This window comes from Podarcis muralis, chromosome 7 (genome assembly GCF_964188315.1).
Source record: "Podarcis muralis chromosome 7, rPodMur119.hap1.1, whole genome shotgun sequence".
Lineage (NCBI taxonomy): Eukaryota > Metazoa > Chordata > Lepidosauria > Squamata > Lacertidae > Podarcis > Podarcis muralis.
Window position 1 is genome coordinate 63,833,899 of NC_135661.1, and position 17,004 is coordinate 63,850,902.

General features: G+C 44.7%; 2 long non-coding RNA genes across 3 annotated transcripts; both read right to left on the reverse strand.

Annotated features, from left to right (window-relative positions):
* Positions 1-270: 270 nt before the first annotated feature.
* LOC114603020 (uncharacterized) lies at positions 271-7,667 on the reverse strand. 2 transcript variants are annotated; one of them, XR_013393710.1, is made up of 5 exons: positions 7,455-7,667; positions 6,353-6,382; positions 4,757-4,789; positions 2,923-3,084; positions 271-2,819 (listed from the first exon to the last, which is right to left on the reverse strand). It is a non-coding gene; the product is annotated as an uncharacterized LOC114603020 (long non-coding RNA). The 2 variants fall into 2 exon arrangements; XR_013393711.1 differs by lacking the exon at positions 7,455-7,667 and having other exon boundaries at positions 4,757-4,780; positions 6,353-6,380.
* Positions 7,668-10,881: 3,214 nt separating this feature from the next.
* On the reverse strand, positions 10,882-16,447 carry LOC114601583 (uncharacterized). Its single transcript, XR_013393709.1, has 5 exons — positions 16,427-16,447; positions 14,650-14,679; positions 13,083-13,115; positions 11,240-11,401; positions 10,882-11,136 (listed from the first exon to the last, which is right to left on the reverse strand). It is a non-coding gene; the product is annotated as an uncharacterized LOC114601583 (long non-coding RNA).
* Positions 16,448-17,004: the final 557 nt, after the last annotated feature.

Sequence of the window (17,004 nt, forward strand, 5' to 3'; positions counted from 1 at the left end):
GTTACTTGTGGGGCATAGGAATTTGTTCACGCCCCCAATATTGTCTGGCCCCCCACAAGGTCTGAGGGACAGTATACCGGCCCCCTGCTGAAAAAGTTTGCTGACCCGATTGATGGCTGAAAGATACTACTTCCAGTAAACTAGACATTACTAGCTTTCAGAGCATTTCTTAAGTTTTTGGATGTTTTTAATGTTTTCATTTTATTTACAACTGTGTTGCAGACAAAAGGTCCAATGGTGGGGTGACCTGAGCCATTAATCACACCAGGATTGAGAAGGAAAGATTTAATCAGACAGCAGGAAGAAAGTATGGGGAAATTGAGTTCCAAATCCTATATGTTCACCATTTGTGGCATGCTCACACAATTTATACAGTTAACTCTATATGCAGTAATACTTATGACGATTCAATTGGCTATCAGCATCGGCATATGCAATCCCCTTAGCAACCTACTTTTTTTTGGTCTTATCTTGCACAGCCAGCAGTGTGTTGTTGTTTAGTCGTGTCCGACTCTTCGTGACCCCATGGACCAGAGCACGCCAGGCACTTCTGTCTTCCACTGCCTCCCGCAGTTTGGTCAAACTTATGCTGGTAGCTTCGAGAACACTATCCAACCATCTCGTCCTCTGTCGTCCCCTTCTCCTTGTGCCCTCCATCTTTCCCAAAATCAGGGTCTTTTCCAGGGAGTCTTCTCTTCTCATGAGGTGGCCAAAGTATTGGAGCCTCAGCTTCACGATCTGTCCTTCCAGTGAGCACTCAGGGCTGATTTCCTTAAGAATGGAGAGGTTTGATCTTCTTGCAGTCCATGGGACTCTCAAGAGTCTCCTCCAGCACCATAATTCAAAAGCATCAATTCTTCAGCGATCAGCCTTCTTTATGGTCCAGCTCTCACTTCCATACATCACTACTGGGAAAACCATGGCTTTAACTATATGGACCTTTGCTGGCAAGGTGATGTCTATGCTTGTTCTCTTGACAGAACTCTATTAGCCTTTGCCCTGCTTCGTTTTGATCTCCAAGGCCAAACTTGCCAGGTGTTCCTTTTATCTCTTGATCCCCTACTTTAGGATTCCAATTCCCTATAATGAGAAGAACATCCTTCTTTGGTGTCATTTCTAGAAGGTGTTGTAAGTCTTCATAGAATTGGTCAATTTCAGTTTCAGAAGTAAAAAAAGTGGATCTGTTGCACTAGGGCAGGGATGTCAAACTCCCAAGAGACTGCGATCTACTTACAGAAGAAAAAACTGACAGTGATCTACCCCTTTTGGAGGGGTTCAGGTTAAAGTTGTTGAGCTTTTTTTTAAGGGAGGAAAGCCAAACTTGTTGACTTTAGGGGGGAAAGGTAAAAGTCGCTTACCAAAAGAACGCTCAGGAACATGGCGAAACTGTCTTCCATACTAGTGATTGTGCACAAATGGAGGATGGGGCAAGGGGGCGGGACCGGATGCTCTTTTGCCCCCGCAAAGGAAAAAGAGCCCAATTTGACATCCCTGCACGAGGGGAAGTGTTGTTTAATCCACTTACCGTAAATACATAGACCTTACGTTGCACATTGTGCTGGAATCACACATAAAATACTGACCACCTGGAAGAACCCTAGGTCTCCTGTTTATCAGTCCCAGTGGTGTTCCAGTTCTGCCTGGTGTTTCCATTTAACACTGTTGCTTTTAAGTAGCACATACCCAAGTTCAAAAGTTCTCCAAATACAGTGGTACCTTGGGTTACATACACTTCAGGTTACATATGCTTCAGGTTACAGACTCCGCTAACCCAGAAATAGTACCTCAGGTTAAGAACTTTGCTTCAGGATGAGAACAGAAATTGTCCAGTGGTGGCGCAGCGGCAGCGGGAGGCCCCATTAGCTAAAGTGGTGCTTCAGGTTAAGAACAGTTTCAGGTTAAGAACAGACCTCCGGAACGAATTAAGTACTTAACCCGAGGTACCACTGTAGTTTGTGGTGCGTCCTGAAGGACCACCCTTGAATGCTGGCAATATAAGTTTTGTGAAGCTTAACAGGCAGGCCTGTCCCATGCTTGTTCCTACTATATCCTGCCCAATGGTCCAAATAACTATTGTGATTAATAGTAATCAATGGCCCTTGGGGGTCATAGAAGCATAGAGTTGGAAGGGACCCTGAGGATCATCTAGTCCAACCCCTGCAATGCAGGAATATGCAGCTATCCCATATCTGCCATCCATCAATTGGTCTGATCCTTGATTATTACTTTTTAATGTCCCCTCAAAGCTATTGACTATCACAACTTTGCAAAGCAGTGTTTTCCTCTATTGGTTCTGAATCTACTGCCAGTTAATTGCACTAGGTGAATCCGAGCTCTATTACTGGGGGCCTCAGTACATGTCTAAACTCCAGTCAGAATGGGATTCTCAACTAAGAAGCTCATAACTGTGCAAAGAGGGGAAATGGAGTTTCCCCCAGTGCAGCACAAAACACTGAAGTCAAAAGCCTGCTAAGGAAAACATGGATCTTTTCCTCATGGGACAGCAAGTATTTTACATGTGCGTTGTGTGATGCCACCAATCAGCTTTCTTGCTAACACTCTTGTTGTTTTATAATTCTCAAAGCTTTATTTGTTGTTGCATATCTCGGCCAGTAGGAATAACGTAGCATCGATTAAAATCACATTTTGCTTAAGGTTATTTATGCCATTGACGGCAAAGCATAATCTTCCAAGTACTGCTTTTCCACGTAGATATGGCCTCTGCGTATGTGTGTCTTCTTCTTAAGGGAAGATGGCAGCCAGCAGTGCTCCACCAGCTGTCACTGCAGCTGTGGTAGCAGCGGACAGCCCAGCAGCACCTAGAAGATGATCAAGACACACAATTATTCTGATGAAGATCTCAATGTGCGGAGACTGGCTCTGCCAATCATGTGGTTCTTGTCCTGAGAGCAGCAGACATACCAACTGACTGAAGCACGGCAACAGCGCTCCCAGCTGCTACTCCTCCACCATTGGCGATGGCCGCTGCCGACATCATTTTTGCAGCCAGAGAGCCAGCTGCAATTCCAGCTCCAGTGAAGCCTGCTGCTCCCAGTGCTACTGGGGCACCGATTGTGGCCACTGCTGCAAGAACAGAGAATTAGGAATATGTTACATGATAGAAGCCTTAAATCTAAATTGCCTAGACCACAGTGCTTAACCGTCTTGGCTGTGGGTCCTAGGAGACCTTGCAGGCCTTTTTCCACCTGGCCTGGGATGGTGGGGCCCTGACTGACACTCTAATTTCAAAAGCTAAGGCTCTTGGGCTGGGGTATTTAGGGCAGTGGTTTCCAATGGGGGGGTGGTCTGTTGCACTCCCCTGAGAGAACTTGCTTATCTTGCTAATTGGGGAGTGAAAGCCTTCTGTGGATCATTGAGCCTCCACGCACTATCAGGGAAAGTTGCTGGATGGCAAGAGGGTAGGGATTGGGGGGGGGAAACCTCTGACATCATTTTATGGCTCTTGCAATTGGTACAAGGAGAGAGTGAGAATGCAAATTGCTTGCTCCATGGGGCGAATTCATGGAGCGCTGCTAGGACAAAAGGGGAAGCAGCTCCTGGTTGCTTATCATCTAAAACAGGCTTCCTCAAACTTGGCCCTCCCGATGTTTTGAGACTATAATTCTCATCATCCCTGACCACTGGTCCTGCTAGCTAGGGATCATGGGAACTGTAGGCAAAAAACATATGGAGGGCTGAGTTTGAGGAAGCCTGATCTAAAATAATTAAACTAGGAGCCCCTAATTCAGACGACTTGGCGTGTAAAGCTCTCCACCTATCGTTGTCGTCATCATCAATCCATCTTTTACCCCAAGGTCCCAAAGCAGCTTACAACAATTAAAACACAGTATTTAAAGGCAATAGAAAACAACTTAATGCCATATGAATAAGGTGGATTCTAAAAATATGCCCAATCAAGCAAATGCATAATTTTGCATCCAGACCTCATTGATTTTGGGAGGGGGGGCGGGCAACCAGGTGCCTGGAAACTTGGGCTTGGGGAGAATTTGGTTCAATTCCCTTTTTCGCTTTAAAAATTCAGAGTAGCCCTAGACCAGTCACTGTTTCTGAGACCAGTGGAGTGGGGGGGGGGGGGACAAACCTTTACACCAGCCCTAGGTATCTCCGTTGCTAGCACCTGCTCACAACAACTTGCCATAACTTCAGCTGCATTTCTGACAGTCAAGGCAGTTTGTTTCTCTCCTCCACCCACCCACCCACCCCTGCCATCCTTCCTGCTTTGGCTATTCCGGCTACCAGTGCTTTTCTTCTTGAAAAAAAGGTGGGGGAACTGACTACCATATATAGATACAGTGGTACCTCAGGTTACATACGCTTCAGGTTACAGACTCCGCTAACCCAGAAATAGTACCTCGGGTTAAGAACTTTGTTTCAGGATGAGAACAGAAATCGTGCTCCGGTGGCGCGGCAGCAGTAGGAGGCCCCATTAGCTAAAGTGGTGCTTCAGGTTAAGAACGGACCCCTGAAACGAATTAAGTACTTAACCCGAGGTACCACTGTATTTGCTTAATGCAGAAAGGGCATCCAAATTTTGTTAAATTTAATGCTGTTGGCTATCCCTTCAGTTATTCTGTTTTGATATGCCAGGTGTTCTGTCAAAGCCATTTCACAGATCTCATCAAGCCAGACTTTCATTGTGAACTCCACCATTTCCAATGACTTGCAAGCTTCATTCATGCTGCTGCAAGCAAGATAATCACCAAAATTTGCCCAACTGGAAATCCAGATTACTTACCCAAGCCGGCTGCACCTCCCAAAACTGCAGTTACTGAAAGAGAGACTTGTTTTAATAAGATATAATGGATCTCAAGTACATATACAGTCATACCTCGGGTTACGAACGCTTCTGGTTGCGCGTTTTCGGGTTGCAGACCGCGCAGAACCTGGAAGTACCGGAACAGGTTACTTCCAGGTTTCAGCGCTCGCTCATGCGCAGAAGCACAAAATGATGTCACATGCGTGCGCAAAAGCGCCGGATTGCATCATGCACAGACGCGGCGCTTCAGGCTATGAACACTGCGGGTTGCGACCGTGCCTCCCACATGGATCACGTTTGCAACCAGAGGTATGACTGTAAAATGCAAAAAAGCATGAGGCGAGCTACAACTGTGATGGGCATATTTGTCAGTTTCAGTTCCTTTTTGTTCCTCATGTTTTTCAATCTCATGTTCAGTTCATATTTCCATATCACCTTGATTTAAAAGCAAATACAAACAAATTCTCATGAAAATTTATCAACATTTCAATTCTGATTTCTCCTAATATATACATTTGTATGCAATATTCCCTAGTGCACAAATTATTTTTTTTTGCAAAGCAATTTCTCTAAAACAATACATTTTTAAAAATGTTATTTTTACTAATCTACACATTTTTAAGGTCAGTGTGTGCCTTTTTGTACACATTGCTTGGCTGAAGAACTGCATTGCAAAATTCAGAGAAGTGCACATCTCAAAGGGTTGTTGTTTTGGTTCTTGTACTGCTTCTGAAAGTGCAAATTAGGGAGGGTCACCTTTCAATTTGAAAGGAAATGAGTTTCTCCCCCATCGCTACCTGTGGCAGAGGGAAGTGGAAGCTATCAATTGGCACTGGCCCAGAAATGAACTGCTATTCAGTGCAAATCTTTTAATAGTGGGCAAGATATATTTCAAACTGGCATTTTCCAACATAATGGCACAGTTGCATTTCTTAACCAGCTTCAGTTTTTGTGCTGTCTTCAAAAGCTGCCCAAGATGTGGCCTGTTACATTAATCTAAGATGTTACAAGAGCATGTAACTGCCCATGCAGAACTAGAAGAAAAGTATTTCAGATTTGTTCAATTCTTTCATCTAGTCTTAGTAGCTATGTTGTACAAGATTTTGAAATACTTGCATTCCTACCCACAAGAGACCTCCAGTTTCAGGAACGGGGAAGTTCTACGGTAATTGAAGTGTGGGGCAACACACACATTTAACCAAGTACTGCCTACTAGTGTACATGAATATTAAGACAGATTTTGGAAACATAAAATTAAATGTACTCCTATGCGGATGAAGGCACACAAATACATGTACAGAAACAGTGTTCTGTGTACTGGGATGAGTGTTGCGCTGTGTTCTAAACCACTGAGCCTCTTGGGCTTGCCGGCAGTTCAAATCCCCACGATGGGGTGAGCTCCCATTGCTCTTCAAGCTTCATCCTAACGGTGAAGCATGCTTCCAATTTTAATCTGCGCTGAGTGGGGGTGGAGGTGAGGAGAGTTTGTGTCACTGACTGAGAGTTTGAGACAACTGCTTTGGACTGTAAGGTTGCAGTTACCCAATCCCCAAGAAAGTAAACAGGCTCTCTTACCTGGATCAGCCATGCTGGCTTCCTAAAGACCTGTATAGAGGTGCCAGAAACTCTTGTTAGGATAATGCAGTGTACAATCGTGTGATAAACTCTGGAACTCAATCCCACAGGAGGCAGTGACCCATGGAGGACATGGCCATGGAGGACATGGCTATCAGTGGCTACAAGCCATAATGGCTGTGCTCTGCCTCCAGTTCAGAGGCTGCAATGCTTCTGAATACCAGTTGCTGGAAACCAGTGGAGTTGCGATTGAGGGTTTTCCAGATGCATCTGAATGGCCATTGTGAAAACAGGATTCTAGACTAGATGGACCATTGGCTTGATCCAGCAAGATCTTGTGTTCTTAACTAACAACCACTCAGACTCCCACTGCGTCCAGAATCCACTCGCCACTGCACTGTTAAAATGATTTGCTTAAAACAATTCCCAAGGTGGGAAACTGCTGTGTTAATTCTGTTTCACAGCAAAAGCAACCAAGAGTCTCATGGTAACATAAAGACTAGCAAATTATATCCAGCATAAGCTTCCATGAGTTAAAAAAGGACTCTGGTTCATGGGTGTAATGGGGGGAGCAGCCCCCCCCCCCGATCAAGTAAAACAATATACTGTAAATTCTTAACTGACCAATCACGTCGGTTCTGCCCCCCAACAAAAGTCCTGACCCCCCCAACCAAATCCTGCCCCCCCTGTCAATACTGGTTGACAGTATTATACCACTTTAAATGGTCCTCATGGGTTCCCTCAAAGAATACTGGGAACTATAGTTTGTTGAGGGTACTGAGAGTTGTTAGGAGATCCCTGTTCCTGTTTGAGAGCAACAAGTATCAAAGTGGTTTAACAATCACTCCCTAAATAGTTACAGTGACAATTATCATCCTCTGCTGGTCTCTGTTTCGGGATGTTTTTACTGTGTGACATTTTATTGTTTTTATATTTTGCTGGAAGCAGCCCAGAGTGGCTGGGTATTTATACCCAGAAGGGTGGGGTATTATTATTATTTCCCTTTACACAATTACCAACTGCCTGGTGTGTTTTTTTGCATTTTGTTTCCCTCTTGACCTCTCCATACCCTCTGCCTCCCAAGCATTTGTGTGTACATCACTTGGCCAATTTAGGATAATTCTGCACATCTGATAAAGTGGTTTAGCAATCAATCCCTCTTCCCAGGGAACTCAGAAAATGGTGGCCCCTCGAGGAATCCTGGGAATTGTAGTTTGTCAGTTTGTAGTTTGGCATTCAGATAAGTGCTGGGAAGAGGGTTCCTCACTCTGTCATCCGCCTGGCAGGAAAATATTCAGAGACATTTCTGCAGGCCAGGCTGCTGCTAAAAGGCATAGAAGAGCCAGTAAGAAGGGCACTGGTGGAAAAAGTTAGGTGGATAAAAAGTTAGTTGGGGGTGAGGGTGGGTAGCCACGTTTTTTGCTGCGGGTGAAGCCTCCAGGGGTGTGTCAATTTTTTAAATAATATTTTTTTATTAATTTTCAATCATAATCCAATAATAGCCTCATTATAACAATACCTATTTATAGTACAATTAATAATATCAATCATTAAGATATCAAATTATATAATTTAGATAAGGTGGCCCCCAGGTGCTGGAATTGATGATTTGATGATTTTCTTTATTTGTGTGTTCCAAAATCCTACTGATGTCAATTACATTCAGGTCATAATAATCCCTATCCAGTGGGGTGTCATTGAGGCTCCCAGCCCGCAGGGCTTCAGGGATTAGCTTGCATGCCCAGCCTTCCTGTTCATAAGTGAGGAATCCTGATTCACGTTTCCATGCACCTATATTGTTCTTTGCCCTCTTATTCCCCACCCACCCCCATCCTCAGTCAGTTTGGCTCTGGCCTTTAATATATAAGAACAATTTATTGATCTCACAGCTAACCTGCAGCAAAAACATTCTAATTTTCTAAATAGATATAAATTATATCCCCACCAAATAAGCTTAAAAGCTACGCAATTCTTGGAAAATATACATTCTGAGAAGTGATACTTGGTCTTGCGTATTAAGAAATATTTCTCCGAAATAGAAACATCTCAATATTCAGCTGCTGGGGAAGGAACTGATGGAGTCACCAACTTCCCTTGCTTACCCTTTGGGTAACCCTGCGAGAAGTTCCTGCGCACCCACTCCGCTTCTTGTGTATCTGCAGCCACTGCCACCTCTTGTTTATATCCTTCTCTGTAGTGGGGAGAGGCTAGTGACTGACAGCATTCTCCACCAATGTAAACAGAATCTGGACTCTAGTTCCATGCTGCAGCCCTGCTCCAGTTATTAAGTAACGTCCGGGGACCATTCCACAAACCTTTAGGTTTCTATTTCCCAGCCCTCTGAGGAGAAGGAGGGAAACGAAAGTGATACACAAATATTTGAGCAAGATTGGATGACAGTCGCTAGAACACGAGACTCTTAATCTCAATGTTGTGGGTTCGAGCCGTTGTTGTTGTTTAGTCGTTTAGTTGTGTCCGACTCTTCGTGAACCCCATGGACCAAGAGCACGCCAGGCCCTCCTGTCTTCCACTGCCTCCCGCAGTTTGGTCAAACTCATGCTGGTAGCTTGGAGAACACTGTCCAACCATCTCATCCTCTGTCGTCCCCTTCTCCTTGTGCCCTCCATCTTTCCCAACATCAGGGTCTTTTCCAGGGAGCCTTCTCTTCTCATGAGGTGGCCAAAGTACCGGAGCCTCAGCTTTACGATCTGTCCTTCCAGTGAGCACTCAGGGCTGATTTCCTTAAGAATGGATACATTTGATCTTCTTGCAGTCCATGGGACTCTCAAGAGTCTCCTCCAGCACCATAATTCAAAAGCATCAATTCTTCGGCGATCAGCCTTCTTTATGGTCCAGCTCTCACTTCCATACATCACTACTGGGAAAACCATAGCTTTAACTATATGGACCTTTGCTGGCAAGGTGATGTCTATGCTTGTTCTCTTGACAGAACTCTATTAGCCTTTGCCCTGCTTCGTTTTGATCTCCAAGGCCAAACTTGCCAGTTGTTCCTTTTATCTCTTGATTCCCTACTTTAGGATTCCAATTCCCTATAATGAGAAGAACATCCTTCTTTGGTGTCATTTCTAGAAGGTGTTGTAAGCCTTCATAGAATTGGTCAATTTCAGTTTCAGAAGTAAAAAAAGTGGATCCGTTGCACTAGGGCAGGGATGTCAAACTCCCAAGAGACTGCGATCTACTTACAGAAGAAAAAACTGACAGTGATCTACCCCTTTTGGAGGGGTTCAGGTTAAAGTTGTTGAGCTTTGTTTTAGGGAGGAAAGCCAAACTTGTTGACTTTAGGGGGGAAAGGTAAAAGTCGCTTACCAAAAGAACGCTCAGGAACATGGTGAAAACTCTGTCTTCTGTACTAGTGATTGTGCACAAATGGAGGACGGGGCAAGGGGGCGGGACCGGATGCTCTTTTGCCCCCGCAAAGGAAAAAGAGCCCAATTTGACATCCCTGCACGAGGGGAAGTGTTGTTTAATCCACTTAAATACATAGACCTTACGTTGCACATTGTGCTGGAATCACATATAAAATACTGACCACCTGGAAGAACCCTCGATCTCCTGTTTATCAGTCCCAGTGGTGTTCCAGTTCTGCCTGGTGTTTCCATTTAACACTGTTGCTTTTAAGTAGCACATACCCCAAGTTCAAAAGTTATCCAAATACAGTGGTACCTTGGTTTACATACACTTCAGGTTACATATGCTTCAGGTTACAGACTCCACTAACCCAGAAATAGTACCTCAGGTTAAGAACTTTGCTTCAGGATGAGAACAGAAATTGTCCAGTGGTGGCGCAGCGGCAGTGGGAGGCCCCATTAGCTAAAGTGGTGCTTCAGGTTAAGAACAGTTTCAGGTTAAGAACAGACCTCCGGAACGAATTAAGTACTTAATCCGAGGTACCACTGTAGTTTGTGGTGCGTGCTGAAGGACCACCTTTGAATGCTGGCAATATAAGTTTTGTGAAGATTAACAGGCAGGCCTGTCCCATGCTTGTTCCTACTATATCCTGCCCAATGGTCCAAATAACTATTGTGATTAATAGTAATCAATGGCCCTTGGGGGTCATAGAAGCATAGAGTTGGAAGGGACCCTTAGGATCATCTAGTCCAACCCCTGCAATGCAGGAATATGCAGCTATCCCATATCTGCCATCCATCAATTTGTCTGATCCTTGATTATTACTTTTTAATGTCCCCTCAAAGCTATTGACTATCACAACTTTGCAAAGGAGTGTTTTCCTCTATTGGTTCTGAATCTACTGCCAGTTAATTGCACTAGGTGAATCCGAGCTCTATTACTGGGAGCCTCAGTACATGTCTGGACTCCAGTCAGAATGGGATTCTCAACTAAGAAGCTCATAACTGTGCAAAGAGGGGAAATGGAGTTTCCCCCAGTGCAGCACAAAACACTGAAGTCAAAAGCCTGCTAAGGAAAACATGGATCTTTTCCTCATGGGACAGCAAGTATTTTACATGTGCGTTGTGTGATGCCACCAATCAGCTTTCTTGCTAACACACTTGTTGTTGAATTCTCAAAGCTTTATTTGTTGTTGCATATCTCGGCCAGTAGGAATAACGTAGCATTGATTAAAATCACATTTTGCTTAAGGTCATTTATGCCGTTGACGGCAAAGCATAATCTTCCAAGTACTGCTTTTCCACGTAGATATGGCCTCTGCGTATGTGTGTCTTCTTCTTAAGGGAAGATGGCAGCTAGCAGTGCTCCACCAGCTGTCACTGCAGCTGTGGTAGCAGCGGACAGCCCAGCAGCACCTAGAAGATGATCAAGACACACAATTATTGTGATGAAGATCTCAAGGTGCGGAGACTGGCTCTGCCAATCATGTGGTTCTTGTCCTGAGAGCAGCAGACATACCGACTGACTGAAGCACGGCAACAGCGCTCCCAGCTGCTACTCCTCCACCATTGGCGATGGCCGCTGCCGACATCATTTTTGCAGCCAGAGAGCCAGCTGCAATTCCAGCTCCAGTGAAGCCTGCTGCTCCCAGTGCTACTGGGGCACCGATTGTGGCCACTGCTGCAAGAACAGAGAATTAGGAATATGTTACATGATAGAAGCCTTAAATCTAAATTGCCTAGACCACAGTGCTTAACCGTCTTGGCTGTGGGTCCTAGGAGACCTTGCAGGCCTTTTCCCACCTGGCCTGGGATGGTGGGGCCCTGACTGACAGACTCTAATTTCAAAAGCTAAGGCTCTTGGGCTGGGGTATTTAGGGCAGTGGTTTCCAATTGGGGGTGTGTGTGGTCTGTTGCACCCGGCTGAGAGAACTTGCTTATCTTGCTAATTGGGGAGTGAAAGCCATCTGTGGATCCACGCACTATCAGGGAAAGTTGCTGGATGGCAAGAGAGTAGGGATTGGGGGGAAACCTCTGACATCATTTTATGGCTCTTGCAATTGGTACAAGGAGAGAGTGAGAATGCAAATTGCTTGCTCCATGGGGTGAATTCATGGAGCCCTGCTAGGACGAAAGGGGAAGCAGCTCCTGGTTGCTTATCATCTAAAACAGGCTTCCTCAAACTTGGCCCTCCAGATGTTTTGAGACAATAATTCCCATCATCCCTGACCACTGGTCCTGCTAGCTAGGGATCATGGGAACTGTAGGCTAAAAACATATGGAGGCCTGAGTTTGAGGAAGCCAGATCTAAAATAATTAAACTAGGAGCGCCTAATTCAGACGACTTGGCGTGTAAAGCTCTCCACCTATCGTTGTCATCATCATCAATCCATCTTTACCCCAAGGTCCCAAAGCAGCTTACAACAATTAAAACACAATATTTAAAGGCATTAGAAATCAAATTAATGTCATATGAATAAGGTGGATTCTAAAAATATGCCCAATCAAGCAAATGCATAATTTTGCAGCCAGACCTCATGGATTTTGGAAGGGGGGGCAACCAGGTGTCTAGAAACTTGGGCTTGGGGAGAATTTGGTTCAATTCCCTTTTTCGCTTTAAAAATTCAGAGTAGCCCTAGACCAGTCACTGTTTCTGAGACCAGTGGAGTGAGGGGGGAACAAACCTTTACACCAGCCCTAGGTACCTCCGTTGACAGCACCTGCTCACAACAACTTGCCATAACTTCAGCTGCATTTCTGACAGTCAAGGCAGTTTGTTTCTCTCCTCCACCCACCCACCCACCCCTGCCATCCTTCCTGCTTTGGCTATCCCGGCTACCAGTGCTTTTTTTCTTGAAGAAAAGGTGGGGGAACTGACTACCATATATAGATACAGTGGTACCTCGGGTTACATACGCTTCAGGTTACAGACGCCGCTAATCCAGAAATAGTACCTCGGGTTAAGAACTTTGCTTCAGGCTGAGAACAGAAATCGTGCTCCAGCGGCACAACAGCAGCAGGAGGCCCCATTAGCTAAAGTGGTGCTTCGGGTTAAGAACAGTTTCAGGTTAAGAACAGACCTCCAGAACGAATTAAGTACTTAACCCGAGGTACCACTGCATTTGCTTAATGCAGAAAGGGCATCCAAATTTTGTTAAATTTAGTGGTATTGGCTATCCCTTCAGTTATTCTGTTTTGATATGCCAGGTGTTCTGTCAAAGCCATTTCACAGATCTCATCAAGCCAGACTTTCATTGGGAACTCCACCATTTCCAATGACTTGCAAGCTTCATTCATGCTGCAGCAAGCAAGATAATCACCCAAACTTCCCCAACTGGAAATCCATATTGCTAAAAACTTACCCAAGCCGGCTGCACCTCCCAAAACTGCAGTCACTGAAAGAGAGACTTGTTTTAATAAGATATAATGGATCTCAAGTACATATACAGTCATACCTCAGGTTACGAACGCTGCTGGTTGCGCGTTCTCAGGTTGCAGACCGCGCAGAACCCGGAAGTACCGGAACAGGTTACTTCCAGGTTTCAGCGCTCGCTCATGCGCAGAAGCACAAAATGATGTCACGCGTGCTCAGAAGTGCCGGATTGCTACGAACACTGTGGGTTGCGAACATGCCTCCTGCATGGATCACGTTTGCAACCAGAGGTATGACTGTAAAATGCAAAAAAGCATCAGGTGAGCTACAACTGTGATGGGCATATTTGTCAGTTTCAGTTCCTTTTTGCTCCTCATGTTTTTCAATCTCAGGTTCAGTTCACATTTCCATATCACCTTGATTTAAAAGCAAATACAAATAAATTCTCATGAAAATTTATCAACATTTCAATTCTGATTTCTCCTAATATATACATTTGTATGCAATATTCCCTAGTGCACACATTATTATTTTTTGCAAAGCAATTTCTCTAAAACAATACATTTTAAAAAATGTTATTTTTACTAATCTACACATTTTTAAGGACAGTGTGTGCCTTTTTGTACACATTGCTTGGCTGAGGAACTGCACTGCAAAATTCAGAGAAGTGCACATCTCAAAGGGTTGTTGTTTTGGTTCTTGTACTGCTTCTGAAAGTGCAAATTAGGGAGGTTCACCTTTCAATTTGAAAGGAAATGAGTTTCTCCCCCATCGCTACCTGTGGCAGAGGGAAGTGGAAGCTATCAATTGGCACTGGCCCAGAAATGAACTGCTATTCAGTGCAAATCTTTTAATAGTGGGCAAGATATATTTCAAACTGGCATTTTCCAACATAATGGCACAGTTGCATTTCTTAACCAGCTTCAGTTTTTGTGCTGTCTTCAAAAGCTGCCCAAGATGTGGCCTGTTACATTAATCTAAGATGTTACAAGAGCATGTAACTGCCCATGCAGAACTAGAATAAAAGTATTTCAGATTTGTTCAATTCTTTCATCTAGTCTTAGTAGCTATGTTGTACAAGATTTTGAAATACTTGCATTCATACCCACAAGAGACCTCCAGTTTCAGGAACGGGGAAGTTCTACGGTAATTGAAGTGTGGGGCAACACACACATTTAACCAAGTACTGCCTACTAGTGTACATGAATATTAAGACAGATTTTGGAAACATAAAATTAAATGTACTCCTATGCGGATGAAGGCACACAAATACATGCACAGAAACAGTGTTCTGTGTACTGGGATGAGTGTTGCGCTGTGTTCTAAACCACTGAGCCTCTTGGGCTTGCCGGCAGTTCAAATCCCCACGATGGGGTGAGCTCCCATTGCTCTTCAAGCTTCATCCTAACGGTGAAGCATGCTTCCAATTTTAATCTGCGCTGAGTGGGGGTGGAGGTGAGGAGAGTTTGTGTCACTGACTGAGAGTTTGAGACAACTGCTTTGGACTGTAAGGTTGCAGTTACCCAATCCCCAAGAAAGTAAACAGGCTCTCTTACCTGGATCAGCCATGCTGGCTTCCTAAAGACCTGTATAGAGGTGCCAGAAACTCTTGTTAGGATAATGCAGTGTACAATCGTGTGATAAACTCTGGAACTCAATCCCACAGGAGGCAGTGACCCATGGAGGACATGGCCATGGAGGACATGGCTATCAGTGGCTACAAGCCATAATGGCTGTGCTCTGCCTCCAGTTCAGAGGCTGCAATGCTTCTGAATACCAGTTGCTGGAAACCAGTGGAGTTGCGATTGAGGGTTTTCCAGATGCATCTGAATGGCCATTGTGAAAACAGGATTCTAGACTAGATGGACCATTGGCTTGATCCAGCAAGATCTTGTGTTCTTAACTAACAACCACTCAGACTCCCACTGCGTCCAGAATCCACTCGCCACTGCACTGTTAAAATGATTTGCTTAAAACAATTCCCAAGGTGGGAAACTGCTGTGTTAATTCTGTTTCACAGCAAAAGCAACCAAGAGTCTCATGGTAACATAAAGACTAGCAAATTATATCCAGCATAAGCTTCCATGAGTTAAAAAAGGACTCTGGTTCATGGGTGTAATGGGGGGAGCAGCTCCCCCCCCCCCGATCAAGTAAAACAATATACTGTAAATTCTTAACTGACCAATCACGTCGGTTCTGCCCCCCAACAAAAGTCCTGACCCCCCCAACCAAATCCTGCCCCCCCTGTCAATACTGGTTGACAGTATTATACCACTTTAAATGGTCCTCATGGGTTCCCTCAAAGAATACTGGGAACTATAGTTTGTTGATAGCCTCATTATAACAATACCTATTTATAGTACAATTAATAATATCAATCATTAAGATATCAAATTATATAATTTAGATAAGGTGGCCCCCAGGTGCTGGAATTGATGATTTGATGATTTTCTTTATTTGTGTGTTCCAAAATCCTACTGATGTCAATTACATTCAGGTCATAATAATCCCTATCCAGTGGGGTGTCATTGAGGCTCCCAGCCCGCAGGGCTTCAGGGATTAGCTTGCATGCCCAGCCTTCCTGTTCGTAAGTGAGGAATCCTGATTCACGTTTCCATGCACCTATATTGTTCTTTGCACTCTTATTCCCCACCCACCCCCATCCTCAGTCAGTTTGGCTCTGGCCTTTAATATATAAGAACAATTTATTTATCTCACAGCTAACCCCTGTCCCCCTGAAAGGATATCTGTGGCAACAAAAAATGAAGTCAGACAACTAATAAAGCAGGCAGGAGTTTGCTGGCAACAATTCAAGAGTCAAATAGAGTTAACACCGGCAAGATGCAATAGGAACGTAGGGATCACTTCCCTGCGATGAGAGAGATGGATAAAAGAAAAGGGGGGGGGGAGAGAGGCTCGAATGCACGTGTGGCTGCCTGCAATCAGTTTACAACACCGAGAATGAAGATAAACTGGTAAAATAAGGGGGCTGGGTTAAAGCTAAAGGGAAAACCTCAAAGATCCCTCAAGAACAAGGCAGGGGTTCAGGGCTCCCAAAGCCGAGCTGCAGACTTAGAAGGGAAAAATGGGGCTTTCGGAGGTGGTTTTTACTGCCCCACTGCTTCCAATTTTTAAAAGGCAAATTGCGGGAGAAGATGCAGCAATCAATCACTCTCTCACTCTCTCCAAGCACCCACGCTAGCAAACAAACACACAGGCAACCACACATTCACAAAGCACACACACTAGCAAACACACAGTCACGCTGCACACACAATCAAGCAATCAGAGTGGCCAAACCTCCTAGCAAGCACTTCCCTGGCTTCTGCTTACCTCAACGAAGATGACCCTGTTAGAATCATAGAATCATAGAATCATAGAATCATAGAGTTGGAAGAGACCACAAGGGCCATCGAGTCCAACCCCCTGCCAAGCAGGAAACACCATCAGAGCACTCCTGACATATGGTTGTCAAGCCTCTGCTTAAAGACCTCCAAAGAAGGAGACTCCACCACACTCCTTGGCAGCAAATTCCACTGTCAAACAGCTCTTACTGTCAGGAAGTTCTTCCTAATGTTTAGGTGGAATCTTCTTTCTCGTAGTTTGGATCCATTGCTCCGTGTCCGCTTCTCTGGAGCAGCAGAAAACAGCCTTTCTCCCTCCTCTATGTGACATCCTTTTATATATTTGAACATGGCTATCATATCACCCCTTAACCTCCTCTTCTCCAGGCTAAACATGCCCAGCTCCCTTAGCCGTTCCTCATAAGGCATCATTTCCAGGCCTTTGACCATTTTGGTTGCCCTCCTCTGGACACGTTCCAGTTTGTCAGTGTCCTTCTTGAACTGTGGTGCCCAGAACTGGACACAGTACTCCAGGTGAGGTCTGACCAGAGCAGAATACAGTGGCAC